The sequence below is a fragment of the Bombina bombina genome, chromosome 1 (genome assembly GCF_027579735.1).
Source record: "Bombina bombina isolate aBomBom1 chromosome 1, aBomBom1.pri, whole genome shotgun sequence".
Lineage (NCBI taxonomy): Eukaryota > Metazoa > Chordata > Amphibia > Anura > Bombinatoridae > Bombina > Bombina bombina.
In genome coordinates this window covers 963315370-963333219 of record NC_069499.1, presented here as the reverse complement: position 1 = coordinate 963333219, position 17850 = coordinate 963315370, and the positions used below count along the sequence as shown (strand labels likewise).

At 36.5% G+C, this 17850-nt stretch overlaps 1 long non-coding RNA gene across 1 annotated transcript in view; it reads right to left on the bottom strand.

Moving 5' to 3' along the window:
* The window catches only part of LOC128652639 (uncharacterized), a 266148-nt gene that overhangs the window by 105743 nt on the left and 142555 nt on the right, over positions 1-17850 (bottom strand). The window contains exon 2 of the long non-coding RNA XR_008401297.1: positions 9972-10126. This is a non-coding gene — a long non-coding RNA (uncharacterized LOC128652639). The remainder of the gene's footprint in view (positions 1-9971; positions 10127-17850) is intronic.

The window sequence follows — 17850 nt, the reverse complement described above, 5'->3', positions numbered from 1 at the left end:
CCCGCTCTATATGTATGTCAAAAGCGCGTTCGCGATGAACTGTTGAAATGCACATGCGCAAACAGGCTATTTCAATTGAATTAAAGATCATAAAGGTCATAAAGTATGTCGTTATTAGTTATGAAAACTACTAGATTAGCATACATATTGTGTTTGACATTGCTAATAACTGATCATAATCAGTTTCAGAAGTAAAGCGATACGCTATTCAGTTACAGAAAGCTGATTACGTATAGTGGGTATACCAAATGAAATCCAATACACATGTGAGAAAAGGGGGCGTGCGTTGAATCCAATATGGAGAATAAAAATAGCGCAAGCGCAGAATAACGAGGAGGCGGATGACGTAGAGTGACGGCCGCCTAACGGCCAGATTTTCTATTGGGTCTTCTGAAAACGTGATCAGGAAAGAAAAAAAAAATAAAGTAACAGGTTGAATTTGCAGAGCATGAAAAATAGATTCATTACGGCAATAATTTTATATATGAATCAATTGGATAAAAATGATGAATTAAACTCATATTATTTTGGGACAAAGAATGTTATTCTACATCGACAAGCAGGTAACTTTACTTTAAGCTCAACCCATTGTAATAGGCTGTGGTTTAAAAGCACAAAACCAGCTACTTCATATACACAAATAAACCTGAAAATGCAATTTCTCACGTATTTTATACTCTGCAGCTGGTATAACAAGTCATTGAAAATACATTAATATAAAAACAATTTTACAGTGTACTGTCCCTTTAAATTACGTGAGAGGGCAAAATAAATAATTCAAGTATACTGAATAATTGTTTTACTATGCATAATTGTCATGCGATAATACAGTCTGATGGTTGTTTACTAACCCATTACATTTCCTGGCAGTCTGCTAACTTTTACGCACCCAATATATTTTATTTTATCATTATTGCGTTATCACACATCATCAATAGAGGAACTGCATTGTCAGTTTACCTGTGAATCTGGTATTTTTAACCCAACACAGTAGCAATTGAAATATGCACATGTGCATTTAACTTTTGGATAGAAGCTTTGTACTTTAGAGGTTTGTACTTTATTTTTTTTGTTCTTTTGGTTCATTATAACCGTTCACAAATGGGTCTCATATAACTAGATGTTTTTGCAACCATATGGGAATCTTGTTGGCTGAGATACAAAGCTAAAAAAAAACTGCAGTTGTAATCCGTTTGCTGACAGGTGTCTGACAGAAATGGTAAGCCATGAAGGATAAACCAGTTTTACAGTACATTGTTCTTTTAAACAAGTATATCTATAGAGAACAATATACTGTTGAAAATTAAATTATCTTCAGGTTCAGTGAATTGACAGAAAGTTAACTGGGGAAGTTCCATGTTTCTTAGCCCTTCTCAATATGCAAGTTCAAAGTTTGATTATTAGTATGGAGGTTAGGGGGTCAATTTATTAAAGTCTGGCGTGCATGATACGCTATAGCATATCATGTCCGCCAGACATCACTGAATGCGGACAGCATATGCTGTCCGTATTCAGCATTGCACAAGCAGTTCTAGTGAACTGCTTGTGCAATACCGCCCCCTGAGATTCACGGCCAACCGGCCGCTAGCAGGGGGTGTCAATCAGCCCGATCGTATAGGATTGGGCAGATTGCTGTACACAGCCTCAGAGGTGGCATATGATTTAAGGAGCAGCGGACTATAGACCGCTGCTTCTTAACTCCTGTTTCCAGCAAGCCTAAAGACTCGCACGGAATTAGGGTGAATTGGCCCAAATCTGCCAATAATAAATTGACCCCTAGGAATCAAAACTACCCATGAAGGAATTTGGTTAAATTACCTTGTCTTCAACAGTGATCCAATTCTACTATAGTTAGTTACAAGTTGTCATGATATACCTTAAACCCTGACCCTTATTTGCTGTAGTGCTATTACAGACATGTTTGTTTTGACTTGTATTATCTTTTAAACATGTTACTGTTTTCAGCGCTTCTGATATCTGTTTTGCTTGCCATGCATGGTATACAATTATTAATAGTAATTAATACCTTAGCTTAGAGTTTTACAGTGTATCATATGTGGTGGATGCATTTTAAGTTGATGCACTATTAGTTTAAAAACTTATTAATGCAATCAATAGGAAAAAATTTATTTTTTGCCTTAAGTTAATAGAAGGTTTAGGTGACATTTGGAACACAATGTATTATTATTATTAGTAAGATGTATTTGCATGTCTATACAGGTGGCCCTCGTTTTACAACGGTTCAATTTACACCATTTCAGAATAACAACCTTTTTTTCCAGTCATGTGACTGCTAATTGAAAAAGCATTGAGAAGCAGTGCCTTTATTAAAATAGCCAGTAGGTGGAGCTGTCCGCTTGTGTTGCAGCTAAGCCAAGCAAGCTGACATTAGTCAGTTTAACCACACCTGAGCTATCAAGCAGATTTCAAAGGAACAAGATCTTCCTGTCTCTAACTCAGTCCATATTGGAATGCATAGAAAGAACTGTTTGCAGAGAAATGCAAGTGAAGTCTGTGTTGTGTGATTATTTTATTAGGTTTATAATGCTGTTTAGCAAATGTTTTTGTTCATTTAACTTAGTTTAATTATATATTTTGTGTTGTGTGATTATTTTATTAGGTTTATAATGCTGTCTAGCATTTAAAGTCTTTATTTCATAGCTTTAAAAATAATGTATTAGGTGTTACTTATGACAATTTTGAGAGGGGTCTGGAACCTATCTCCCTCACTTTCCTTTGACTTACATTATAAACTGGGTTTCAATTTACAACCTTTTCGATTTACAACCATTCCTTCTGGAACCTAACCCCGGCGTAAACTGAGGGCTACCTGTATTGGGATTCATAAAATATACCAATACTTTTTTAGCTTTTATATTTTGTTCAAACTTGAATAAAAAGTTATTTAAAAGGGAAAAAGCATATTTACATATAGAAGATACAGAGGGATTGATTTAAATCTTTATGGGGGTTTTTCCCATTAACGGAAAAATGGGATCTGCCATTAACTTCATTAACAAAATGATAATCTTTCTAAGTCAAACATAGCTGAGATTGTTAACTCAAACAAAAAAAATCAATCTCCACTGACAAAAATTGATGCCTACCACTGAAATTAGGTATGGGATAATGCACTTAATGGAGTCTGTGTAGGTATTTTGCACTTGGATAGAGTGGTGCTTTTTATAAGTGTTAATCTGGATGCCGTTTGTACATTGGCATGATGGGTATAATGGGCATGTTTGATCAATGATGTTTTCTAAAGTTTAATATTTTAAAATAATTTTTTGAATTAATATTTAATTAATTAAGAAAACCTCATTTTCTGTTTTGGCAATCTTTTCATCTAAAAATCAAGAAGAGCAGTGAAGGAAACGGGAGTGTATTAGACATGCGCAAGATAATAGAATTATTCAATATCGTCTTAAAATACTGGTAAACACATCAACAATTATAGTTTTGCCTTTTATCAACACCCTTTGTGTGTTAAAATAGATGTGTTCATCATTTTGTTGCAAAAATAAAGTGCAAAACCAGTGGTTGGGGGGATTGTGGTCACCAGAATTGTGCTGTCCATGAGTAAGCATTACCTCTTGGATTGGGATCACTCAGAACTTTGAAAAAAACTGTTCCAGACCCAAAAAAAACTGATAAACAGTATCAGAAAGATTGGGAGTGACCCCAAAGTTTTTCCTTAGAGCTCCATTAACATAGATACATTAAAAATAAAAATTAAGTTGCATTATAGTTTTACTACCTTTTACATGCCATGTTTTTCTCTAATATAACAAAGTTTTGGTCCATTGTATCATTTAACCACCTGAGCCATTATATATATATATATATATATATATATATATATATATATATATATATATATATATATATATATAATATAATATATATATGTGTCAAATACAGAAAGATATGCACATCCACTTATATGTCCAAATGTCAGGGTGCTTTCAGTAAATCACATAATCAATCCGAAGACAAAAGCACTCGCCAGTCTTGTATATATAAAACTTAACGTTTAATGAACAGGTTTAAAAAGAAGTGATATAAATGTTTGCATACAAATTAGGTGTAGTGTTTACATATGAGAGAGCAGCTCCAATATCGTTTCTTGTCTATTTCCTACTAAAAAATAATTTATTGCTGTACCTACAACCCCTGACCATGTGAACCATTGTTTTTTTTTTAAGTTAATGTATATAAAATATATATGAAAACACAGAATTGTAGAAAAAAAAAACATTATATGAAATATAATTTGCATTTCAACAAACAAAACTTACATAGCTGCTGCCTCGACACAATAGTAGAACATAGGTATTGCTCTCAGGAGTATTAAATTATTTAACCATGCCAAAAGACGTATTGTGCTAATAATGATAGTGAATGATGTATGTGCATTGTAAGATCTGCTTGCTCACAGGCAAACATATATATAAAGTAGTTTTTGTTTTGTGTAATTCTTCTCTAAAAAAGACACTTCAAGGTGGAGTAGATAATTGTTGAGTATACAGGTAAATATTCTTTCAATACAAATGAATAAGCTATATATGTTCATGTTATTTTAAAATTGTTGAAAATAATGTAAAAAATTTGCTGCGTCACATTATTTTCATACTATCTTGAGAAAAAAATAAGCATGATATTTGTAGATATAACATTATTTTTGCACTAGTTGCCTTTGCTTGCCAGGGGCTAAATTAGTGGAGCACAATCGATAGCTCAGGATGCACAGAGACTAACACACAATCTGGAATTAGTGGATTTTTAAAAATGTTAATCAAAACTTCATAACACGGCTGAAACTTTTAATGGATAACACAGGGAGCGATATAAGTGTGCTCATTGTGCTCGTATTACAAGAGGTGAGTTAAGTGTTGCGCAATTCCAAAATACTGCTGTACAATTTAGCACTTTTTGAGACATTAAGTAAATCCTTTTTGCTTGCAAGTTTGCATAACAAAACATATGAAAATGCTATGGATTTTAAGTTATATTTACACTTTGTGCTATTAATGAAAAAAAAGGTTTTGTGGCAGAACTAAAGGGATATAATATATGACAAGGGGCGGGACAGATAAGGTGTATGTGGATAACGTGAATGTGTGTATAAATCTGCCCCATTGTGTCATTGTAACGGTCCGTGCTATAATGTATTCTCTATAAATAAGCCTGGTGATATCACACTTTATTAACAAATATTTGTACTATATCTATCTATCTATCTATCTATCTATATATATATATATATATATATATTTACACAGACCACACTCGCTAGATTGAAGACAAACATTTCTTGCTTTTTTGTGACAAGGAATGTTTGTCTTCATTCCAGAGAGTGCAGTCTGTATATTTTTTCTATTATAGTGTTTTGCCAGCACCCTGGTCGCTGACTGTTTAATGGTTTGTGAGAGTGCAGACCCTTCTATACATTTATAAATATATATACATATATATATATATATATATATATATACAAACAATTTCCAGCTCAGCCCTCCAAGTGTCAACCGCCTGGGTGCAGAAATAAGTAATGTAAATAATCCAGTCAAATGCACTCTCAGGTCTTTTCAATAGGTTCTTTAATGGAACGTTTTCGGGGTTCACAACCCCTTCATCAGCATAAACAAATAACCAAATATCACACAATTTATAGTGTATCAAAACAGTGTCTCACCAAACAATTTTGCTTCCAAAAGTGCGCCAAAATACAGAGTGTGGAACGCATCTTGCGTTCCACCGTGATCATGCCAACCGGAAGTGATGTCACTTCCGGTTTCGCGACATGATTGAAACATATGTGCATTGCTTTATATTGCATTTAATAACAGTTTACAATGTGCTCAAAATTACCTGATAGGTAATTTAGAAAAAGAGGATGTCAACAAACAAAATGTAATTACCTGTGATCTGCACATTAAATATTATAGTGTGAGTCAATCGTCATAGTAACCGTAGCCATGGTTACGAGACATCACTAAGTAAGTGTATTTATATGATAGTGAATTCTCTAGTGCAACAAACATATATAGTGACATTAATTACTAAACATTCTGTGTCATGTCGATTCACAACTATGTATAATAATTTATATACATAAATACGTCAAAAAGGGAACTAAATATAAAAATAAAAATAAAATTTAAAAATAAAATTAAAAATAAAAATAAACTTAAAAAGTGGCTGTTCTTGCTTGTACTTGTTATCAATACATATAGTAATGTACACTACCTGCGGCATAGTACATGTACTTTATACAAGCAGTGTATCAATAAATCGTGTTGCAACATTATTCTGTTGTGTATTACCCTAAATGTAAAAATACATAAACGATGTACTATGGCTAGTTTAAGCATGGCTTGTTATGTTAGCATTCAAACTTAGCAAACAAAAAAGTACATCTATATCTCTGTATATTTGTAATATGACACAGATATATGGCCCACTACAAAAAATTCACTTAATGATACAGTGAATTCACAAAGGGATCCAAATTAGCATACTAGGACAAAGAGCGGCATATTAGGTCATGACAATCATCATTGTACCTCTATTTCTATGTATATATTAATGTGGCCTATAGCTGTTTTATACATTATATGGTGTATGTAAATATATCTAGACAATGTCTAGAATTAAATCTCTTATTCCACCAAGATGAATCAGGTAACAATGTCCAACATGTAGATGACCAAGTGTGGATACATAAGGACAGTCCACCTTATAGCTCCTTAGTATTCTGCAGTTAGATTGGTCTATTCCCGACTTAAGGTATAAAGTGCAGAATTGGGTAATATCACCTCAGAGACCAGGCTTCCACAACCAAGATGGGGGATATGTTCCTCCACCCTGGTGTGTCGTAAGCAACCAGTTCACATCGCTCAGAAGAGCCATGGAGCTGGGAGCTAAACGTAGCCACAATGACCCTGGGTTATACCCCAAGCATGTAGCACTACCTTATACCCTTAGGTAAGATTTTTGAAATCTGGGGTAGTGTTTAATCCGCCTGGATGGATAGTCCCCAATTTAAAGATCCATTGGGCTTCCCGTTTGAGTAGTATCTTGCGCCTATCCCCTCCCCGATCAAGTGGGGGTATATGGTCGATGAGGATATAGCGGATTGAAGATACGGCATGGCCTTGCTTGGCACAATGGCGTGCAACTGGTTGGTCAGAATCCCCCTGTTTGAGTGCCGATCTGATTGCGTGCCTATGGTTTGCCATTCGTTCACGTAACGTGCCTGTGGTTTTGCCCACGTAAAAACAAGAACATGGGCAAAAGAGGAGGTACACCACGTGTGTGGTAGTGCACGTGATAGAGTGCTTGATCACGTATCTTCGATTAGTATGTGGGTGATGAAAGGTTTTAGTACTGACCAAACCATTGCACGTTGTGCAGCCTAAACATCTATAAGATCCTTTGATATTTATTTTAGCCCCTGTGGTGTAGCTAGCTTTTTGATCAGTACGCATCAAGAGGTCTTTAAGGTTAATACCCCTCTTAAAGCCCACCATTGGTTGTACCTGCCTTGTAAATGTTAACTTCGGGTCTGATGTCATAATAGGCCAATGTTGATGTAGAATACGTCCTGTATTTTTGGTAGTTGGAGTAAATGTAGTGGTCATAATTAGTTTGTTACTCAAGTCCCTCTTTGGTGTGGGCTTGATAAGTTCTTCTTGAGTGAGTGAGGATGCTGTACTCATGTTTTCTTGGATGATGGAAGGTTTATATCCCCGCTCGCGGAATCTTTCTCCCACTCCTGTCAATTGGGAGACCCCAGTTTGTATCTCTGAATTATTTCTCATGGTTCTCACAAATTAAGATCTGACTATGCCCTTCAAAAGGGCAGGAGGGTGACAGCTGTCAGCGCTCAAAATGGAGTTCCGATCGGTTTGTTTATGATAAAGGGTCGTGCCCAATTGATGTGTTTTTTTAAACACAGTCAAGTCCAGAAAATTAACGGACTGTGTATCAACCGTCATTTTGAATTTGACATTGCTTGTGGCCGTGTTGTATGTTTCAAACCAAATTCGTAGTTCCTCCATGGTCCCCCGCCATACCATGAAAATGTCGTCAATATATCTGTAATAACATACTACTGACGAATTGGTAGTGTTCCATAAATACAGATTTTCGAATTGAGACATGTACAGGTTGGCGTATGCGGGGGCCATGGAGGAACCCATGGCTGTACCAGCTGTTTGTAAATAGAAATTACTCTCGTATTTGAAGTAATTCTTATACAAACAGAATTCTATCAAGGAAAGATAGAATTTAATTGGTGGGCCCTCATAAAGAGGGTTATTGGTGAGATATGTTCCTCAATTGATTTCAGACCCTCAGTGTGGGGAATGATAGTATACAGGCTGTTGACGTCCAAACAGACCAATAGGTCATCAGGTTGGACGTCAACAGTCCGTATCTTATGTATGAAGTCACCTGTATCCATAATATATGATCTTACCTCCCTAACAACAGGTTGTAGTAAGATATCCACCAGTTGTGCCACCGGCTGTGTCAAGGAGTCCCTTGCTGACACAATCGGGCTGCCTGGTGGATTATCTAGAGTTTTGTGTATCTTTGGGATTGAGTATAAGATGGGTATTTTAGGATAAGTAGTGATACAAAAATCACGAATATGTTCAGATAGCCAACTTTGTTCAAAACCCATCTGGATCAATGCATCCAATTGTATTTTAAATCTTGTAGTGGGATCATTAGGTAATACGGAATAAGTGTGTATATCTGTCAACTGAGTCAAAATGTCAGTACGGTAATCCTCATAATTGAGTATCACTATGGCATCGCCCTTATCGGCAGGCCTAATGACTATACTTGGGTCTTCCTGCAGGGTCTTTATCGCCTGTCTTTCTTCCCTAGACATATTATGTGTCCAAAGGGACTGTTGTCTAGCTGTATCAAGGTCTTGGGTGACCAGTCTCATAAAAGTTTTGGTACTTGGACTGCTATTTATTGGTTCAAAAGAGCTGGGGGTTTTACATTTAAGTTCTACCTGTGTCTTGGTTGAACTAGATGTGGAGTTTTGAAAAAACTCTCTTATCTTAAGTGATTTGTTCAACTTGTACAGGTCCAATTTTAAATCAAACTCGGAAAGGGCTGTGCTAGGCACAAAAGATAAGCCCCGGTTCAAAACTTTACGTTCACTGTCTGATAAATGATGTGTACTTAAATTAATTACTATGTCCTCTGTCGTGGGCGTGTTGGTGGTCGGTGTCTTATGCCCCGCCTGCCTAATATGGGGTCTATTGTGCCGCCCCCTCCCCGGGAGCGAGTAGTCACCCCTAAAAAATGATGGTTGGGTGTAGAGTGTTCCCTAGATGTATGTGTAGAAAATTGATTAAGGGGTCTGTATGATCCAGGTGGAGTCAGATAAGTATTGCCAGGGTTTCTATCAGTATCAGAAGACTCTCCCCCACTAGTATCCACAGTATCAAAGTGGACCCGTCTATTTCTCTGTCTCCTTCTGGTTCTAATATCTGGTGTTGTAGTTAACCATTTGTAGACTTTCCCTTGTTTATAGTCCTGATTTACTGTTTCTAGTTTCCTGTTTTTGAAGGTTATTAAATCTGTCTGGTATTTATCTATTTGTGTTTTAATTTTAGATAACCAGTTTTCTTGTGTGTCACTAGTAAGTGTAGCCTGGTATGTGTTTTCAAAAGTCTGTATTTCAACTTTGACTTTACCTAGGATAGAAGTGACTTCCTCTATAACAAGTAGAATTAAGTCTAAGGAGCACTTGTTCAGAATAAAGCACCATTTTTTTCTGAACTCTGGATTTTCACGCCCGATGGTGGGTACATTATGGACCCTAAAACCTCGGGGTATGTGCCCTGTTCTAAAGTAATCAGAAAGGTAACTACCATGTAAAGTTAAATCAACCTCTCTCTTTTTTAATTTCAATAATGTGTGATATAAATTGATTGGGGTCTCACCAACTGTCTTGGAGATTGGTGCGAACAAGATCCGGGCAGCATCATCTGGTGTGTACGATACAGTTCCAGTCTGGGCTTCCACTGCTTGACAGGTTAAATCCTCACTTGGTACTTGCTGCTCAATATGTTCCTCCTGTGTTTGTAATGTAGACATACTATAATGAGGAAAGAAGATGTAGAAACAGGACAATCAATTCCTGAATATATAAGATTATTTGTACACAGATGTAGAGCAAGAGTAGAGGTAAGATGTAGTCAGCAGCCAGGTCCCGGAAACAAAGTGTCCATATGAATGAGAAAATACAAAGTTGCAAAAACGGTTGATAACAGTCCAAAGTTAAACAGTCACTAAGCAAGCTACAACCACAACTGATAGCGCTGGAGCAAAATGAAACAAGTGAAGTCAAAAGCAGGGGGTTCCGCTGATCAATGAATAATATACAAACAATTTCCAGCTCAGCCCTCCAAGTGTCAACCGCCTGGGTGCAGAAATAAGTAATGTAAATAATCCAGTCAAATGCACTCTCAGGTCTTTTCAATAGGTTCTTTAATGGAACGTTTTCGGGGTTCACAACCCCTTCATCAGCATAAACAAATAACCAAATATCACACAATTTATAGTGTATCAAAACAGTGTCTCACCAAACAATTTTGCTTCCAAAAGTGCGCCAAAATACAGAGTGATGTCACTTCCGGTTTCGCGACATGATTGAAACATATGTGCATTGCTTTATATTGCATTTAATAACAGTTTACAATGTGCTCAAAATTACCTGATAGGTAATTTAGAAAAAGAGGATGTCAACAAACAAAATGTAATTACCTGTGATCTGCACATTACATATTATAGTGTGAGTCAATCGTCATAGTAACCGTAGCCATGGTTACGAGACATCACTAAGTAAGTGTATTTATATGATAGTGAATTCTCTAGTGCAACAAACATATATAGTGACATTAATTACTAAACATTCTGTGTCATGTCGATTCACAACTATGTATAATAATTTATATACATAAATACGTCAAAAAGGGAACTAAATATAAAAATAAAAATAAAATTTAAAAATAAAATTAAAAATAAAAATAAACTTAAAAAGTGGCTGTTCTTGCTTGTACTTGTTATCAATACATATAGTAATGTACACTACCTGCGGCATAGTACATGTACTTTATACAAGCAGTGTATCAATAAATCGTGTTGCAACATTATTCTGTTGTGTATTACCCTAAATGTAAAAATACATAAACGATGTACTATGGCTAGTTTAAGCATGGCTTGTTATGTTAGCATTCAAACTTAGCAAACAAAAAAGTACATCTATATCTCTGTATATTTGTAATATGACACAGATATATGGCCCACTACAAAAAATTCACTTAATGATACAGTGAATTCACAAAGGGATCCAAATTAGCATACTAGGACAAAGAGCGGCATATTAGGTCATGACAATCATCATTGTACCTCTATTTCTATGTATATATTAATGTGGCCTATAGCTGTTTTATACATTATATGGTGTATGTAAATATATCTAGACAATGTCTAGAATTAAATCTCTTATTCCACCATATATATATATACACACACACACACAAAGACAATATATGGCCAAAAGTATGTGGACACCTGACCATCACACTTATACAAGCTTGTTGGACAACCCATTTCAAAACTATGGGCATTAATATGGATTTTGCCACTCTTTGTGGCTATAAGAGCCACCACTCTTCTGGAAAGGCTTTTCACAAGATTTTGGAGTTTCCCTGTGGGAATATGTTTTCATTCATCTAAAAAAGCATTTCTAACATCAGGCACTGATGTTGGATGAGAAGATCGGGTTTGCAATCAGTGTTCAAATTCATCCCAAAGATGTTCACTGGGGTTAAGGTCATGGTTCTGTGAAGGCCACTTAAGTTCCTCCCCACCAAGCTTTTCAAACTATGTCTTCATGGACCTCACTTTGTGCACAGGAGCACAGTCATGCTGGGACTGGAAAGAGTGTTCTTCAAACTGTTGCCATAAATTTAGTTAGAAGTACCCAATTATCTAAAATGTCTTTGTATCCTGTAGCTTTAAGATGATCCTTCACTGGAACTAAGGGCCTAGCCCAGCCCCAAACCCTGTATCCCTAATCCACCAAACTTTACAATAGACAATATGCATTCCAGTAGGGAACTTTCACCAAGGGTTACCCACTTTTTTTGAAGAAAATAAGAGAGACTAAGTAGTCAACAAATTTTACATAGGAAATCGGCAAATCCATGAATTCCATTTCTTATTTAAGGCATAGTGGGAGTAAAGACATTAAACTGTCAGATTCCTACAAATTATCAACTAAATAAGAGTACAAGAGGTCAATTTATCAAGCTCCATACAGAGCTTGATGCCCTGTGTTTCCGGCGAGCCTTCAGGTTCTGCGGAAACATAAGTTATGAGGCGGCGGACAGAAATCAACCCGATTGAATACGATCAGGTTGATTGACACCCGATTGGCCGCAAATCTACAGGGGGGCGGCATTGCACCAGCAGTTCACAAGAACTGCTGGTGCAATGATAAATGCCGACAGCGTATCCTGTATACACTACATTGTATCATGTCCGCTCGCACATTAATACATTTGACCCCCAAGAGTATAATACTAAATGTTACAAATGACAATTTTACATGTTAAAAAAATAAAGTAGAAACATGTTCTAAGAGCAGGTAAATAAGGGAGCCTGGGAGACTGAAAAAGTTTGGGCAAATAAGGGAGATTCCTGGAAATAAGGGAGGATTTGCAACCCTATATTCACCTCATCCATGAGCATGAATCTGGCATGTACAGGCAAAGCCTTCTTTTTTTCTCCTCAGTTCAATGATGGTAAAATCCTGTGAGATTATGGTCAAAATCAATCAGTTCACAGCAAAGCATAAACTGAGCAGACATGATGATGATTGGCTGTTGTTTTTGGTCTTGTTATGTGTTTTTTTAACTATACAGATAAAAGTAAAAACTTGAGGCTAAATGGTAACTTCTTAGAAAGCAGCTGCTCTGGTGAGTTGATCTTAGTACATTTTTTCTTTCTCACAATTACATCAGGGATAAAGGAGAATTTATGCTGAGGAAAATGTCCTATTTATATGTTTTCTAACATACAGCAAACAGTGTTAATATGCTTATGATACTCTCATGATATTGTTTCACAAGAAAATGTAATGTTGATACGTTGAACCCTCTGTATATATGTGCAGGTGTAGCCTTTAATATCTCAACCCACCTTAACATGAATTAATTCCATTACAATTTAATGAGAGAGGAGAAAGTGTTTTGCAGACAAAACCATGACACATAAAATAATGAACTAACACAGACTCCTTCAGTACAGTAGCAGGCTATGACAGCTGTATTAAGTGGGATTATGAGAAGGTTTTATAAAATCACACAGGGAGATGATAGAATGGAATGCCCATAAAATGTAATAGAAGAGAAAAAAATGGATTGCAGGTAGAACCCTGAGATAAATAAAATAAAGTAAGTGCTTCTTAACTACAGTAGCAGTGATGACAGTGACAGTTGGTTTAAAGCTGTAGTGTTTTAAAGACTGACAAGGAAAAATGGTAAAATAGAATGTCTGGGGGAGACTTCCTGGCCGCAGCCACGTTAGGTCGCAATATTTGGTGCTGCTCTAGCTCACAAGATAATCTTCTTAAAATCTACATTTTATGGGATCTTCTACCTTTTAGACTTTGAACTATAAGAGGTCCCTGCATCGTTTGATCTGTGTATTGGGTCGAACTGCAGCCCTAATATACTGGAGACTATTTTGAGGTTATGGCCTCCACACCCAACGCAACGCCCCCAGCAAGTGTCTCTGGACGCTTGATGTAAATCAGTTTTAAGCATAAGCTGCATTAACACATTTTATACTGAAGCAGATAGTAACTGCTTAAATAGAGAGATTGGAGTTAACCACGACTTCTTTTTAAACATGGATCTGCAAGAATTGTATACAGGTTTTAGAGATGATTATGAAAATAAACTATGTGTGAGCCTTGACAACATTATCCAATTGCTGCAAGCAGAGGATATAGTGGGAGACAGTAGTGAGATGGAATAAGTGTCAATGGATGCCCCTACACAGTACTCAGTCACCTATCTCTTCAATATAAGTGCAACCAGCTGAGTCCCAAAGCGAGACAGGGAGCTCACTGAGCATTTATTTAGGGCCAGATTACAAGTGGACCGTTAATTAATGCTCCTGCTCGAGTGTTAACTGCGCTAGAAGTAAGCTTTTGCGTGTGTCGGGTTGCACTTGTATTACAAGTTTATAGTAAACTGTTTTCGCTCGATGAACGTAAAAAAGTCAAATTTATAATATCGCGTGCGCAATAACCTATTCCCCCATAGAAGTCAATGGAGAGAAAAAAAGTGGGAAAAACCTAAGATCCTACTCGCGCGCAAACTGGAATGCATATTCTCAAGTGCACTAACCTGACATGAAAATATGAATATTTCACATTCCAATGTTCTTCACATAGCAGAATATGTTCTAATTGTTATAAATACATATTTCTATATATATATGATGGTATTTTGGTACAATATATATTTATACCTATATTTATACATGATTAAATATAGGTATAGTTATATACAGATATATACAGATATATATATAGGAATATCTATTTAAAAATACATTGAACATATTCTGCTATGTGCAAAACATTGGAATGTCAAATATTTACAGTACATACACAGGGACATTTCAGTCAAAATTTAAATGCACATAGATGAATTATATATTTAAATAGAAACATATGTGCAATATACATGTATTAGCAAAAATGCTTGAAGTAAAAGTTATCACTGTTTTAGTGTTAACATTTTTCTCTGCACTTGCATGTGAAGCATAGCTAGATATTCTCAGTGCACCAGTAATTAAATATTGCAGCTGCTCCAAGCACAAGTGGGGATCATATCATGAGATGATGTCAGCAATTAACAAATTGAGTCATTACCAGATGGTACAAGCACCTTAGGCTTTCTGAGTGCTATGTTTGCATGGTGCATACTTAAATACAATTTAAGTATAGCTTTTATTATAAGCATTTTTGCTAATGCATGTATATTACAAAAATGCTTTTATCTGCGTTTACTTTCAACTTGTAATATAAGCGAAAACCTGACGCGCTCAAACACCTGTGATAATCCCTTATGGCTTGTGCATAACTTTTAGCTCTCCACTCGTTATCTAGTGCTTTAGAGCAAGATTACAAGTTGAGCACAAAAATTGCTTCCGGGTATTTGCAATATTTTTGTGCTCAACTGATTAATACCAGCGCTCGCATATGGGAGCCTCGTTCTGATGCTGTTGTACACGGAACAGAAACAAAGTGCATCGAAGGGGGTAAGTCACGCAGCAATGGCAGCAATTTTAAATTTATTTGTATATGTATATTACTGGTTGATTTTACTGTAGAGTAGGAGCATAGGGCGGTCCCTTGTGTTTTGGGATTACAGTGAGCCAGGCTTATTTTGTGCTTCTAATGTAGTGATGTCGCGAACCTAAAATTTTCGGTTCGCGAACGGCGGACTCGAACTTCCGGTATTGTTCGCGAACCTGCGAACCGCCATTGAATTCAATAGGCAGGCGAACTTTAAAACCTACATGGACTCTTTCTGGCCACAATAGTGATGGAAAAGTTATTTCAAGGGTACTAACACCTGGACTGTGGCATGCCGGAGGGGGATCCATGGCAAAACTCCCATGGAAAATTACATAGTTTATGCAGAGTCTGCTTTTAAGCCATAATGGGCCTAAATCAACTAACATTCCCAAATTGTTTGCAATAACGTGCTTTAAAACATCAGTTATGATGTCGTATCTATCAGGTAGTGTAAGGGTTACGGCTGCATCACAGTGACAGAGCAAACTCCAAGTGTTACGCACCGCAATCAACCGCAAACAGTCCACTTGCACAACCACGAGATAGATAGATTTGATAGATAGATAGATAGATAGATAGATAGATACATAGATAACATAGCTCAATCGATGCAATATACATATAATCGATACACTGTACATAGCTCAATAGATGCAATATACATTCGATCGATACGAATTACATCGATCAATAGATGCAATATACATTTGATAGATAAGAATGTTATCGAATCAAAGATGCAATATACATTTTATAGATATGAATGACATGAACCAAAATATGTAATATACATTTTATAGATACGAATTACATAGATCAATAGATGCAATCTACATTTGATCGATACGTTTGATAGTTCGATCGATTTGATATATAAATAAATGGATTTGAAATATATATAATTTCCCTGACAGAGTATAACAATAAGACATGCGGTCTGTGACCCGTGGTGTGTTAAGTAGTACTATTCTTAAAATTTTACTACAACCTGTTACTCCCCCTATCAGATGAGGTCTATATGGCCTTCATTTGTGGAACCGGGAGATGGAAGAAGATGATTGTTCTGTCCTCCTACTTCAAATTTGTCAGAAACACAAGTGGCTGTCTCAAAACATCCCGGACAGAAGATAGATTGATAGATAGGATAGATAGATATACATAGATTGATAGTTAGATAGAATCGATAGAAGAGAAATAGATAGATTTGTTAGATATATAATTACCCTGATAAAGTCTAATAATTAAACATGCGTTCTTGGACCCAACTAGGTTGTGTTAAGTAGTACTATTCTTCGCACTTTCAGCCCTGTAACTCCCCCTATTGGTGGAGGTCTATATGGCGGTTATGATTACCCTGACAAAGTATAACAACAAGACATGCGGTCTGGGACCCATGGTAATTTTGTTGTGTTAAGTAAAACTTTTCTTATCACTTGAATCCCTCTTACCCCCCCTTTTGTTGGAGCTCTATATGGCCTGCATGATTAGCCTGACAAAGTATAATAATAAAACATCTGGTCTTGGACCCATGGTAATTAGGTTGTGTTTAAGTAGTACTATTCTTATAACTGTAATCCCTGTTACTCCCCCTATCAAGGGAGGTCTATATGGCCTGCATGATTACCCTGACAAAGTATAACATCAAGACACACGGTGTTGGACCCATGATAACTAGCTTGTGTTAATTAGTACTTTTCTTAGCACTTTAATCCCTGTCCCCCCCCCCTATTGGGGGTGTTCTATATGGCCTGCCTGATTACCCTGAAAAAATATAATAATAAGACATGCGGTCTGATACCCATTTTAACTAGGTTGTGTTTTAAGTACTACCATTCTTAGCACTTTAATCTCTGTAACTCCCCCTATTTGGTGAGGTCTATACGGCCTGGATGATTACCCATACAAAATATAATAATAAGACATCTGCTCTTGGTCTGCGACCCATGGTAACTATGTTGTGTTAATTAGTAATGTCCTTCGCATTTTAATAGCTGTTACTCATACTCACCCTATCGGTGGAGGTCTATATGGCCTGCATGATTACCCTTACAAAATATAATAACCAAACATATGTTATGGGACCCATGGTAAGTAGGTTGTGTTAAGTAGTACTGTTCTTTGCAGTTTAATACCTGTTACAACACCAAATGGTGGCAGGTCTATCTGGCCTTCATGATTAGCTGCACCCAAACCCAAAAAAAAGCCGAGTGGTCTTAGACTAACACCCATGGCTAACTCGGTTGTTTAAATTAGTACTATTCTTAGCACTTTCATCCCTGTTACGGGTGGTCTACATGGCCATCAGGATTAGCCAAACAAAATACTACAATCCAACCTTTGCTCAGTCTTCATAGGCCCTTCATTGGCTGTATTTTGATAGTACAGTTCTTATTATTTTTATAGCTGATACAACACCGAATGGTGGCAGCTTTATATGGCCT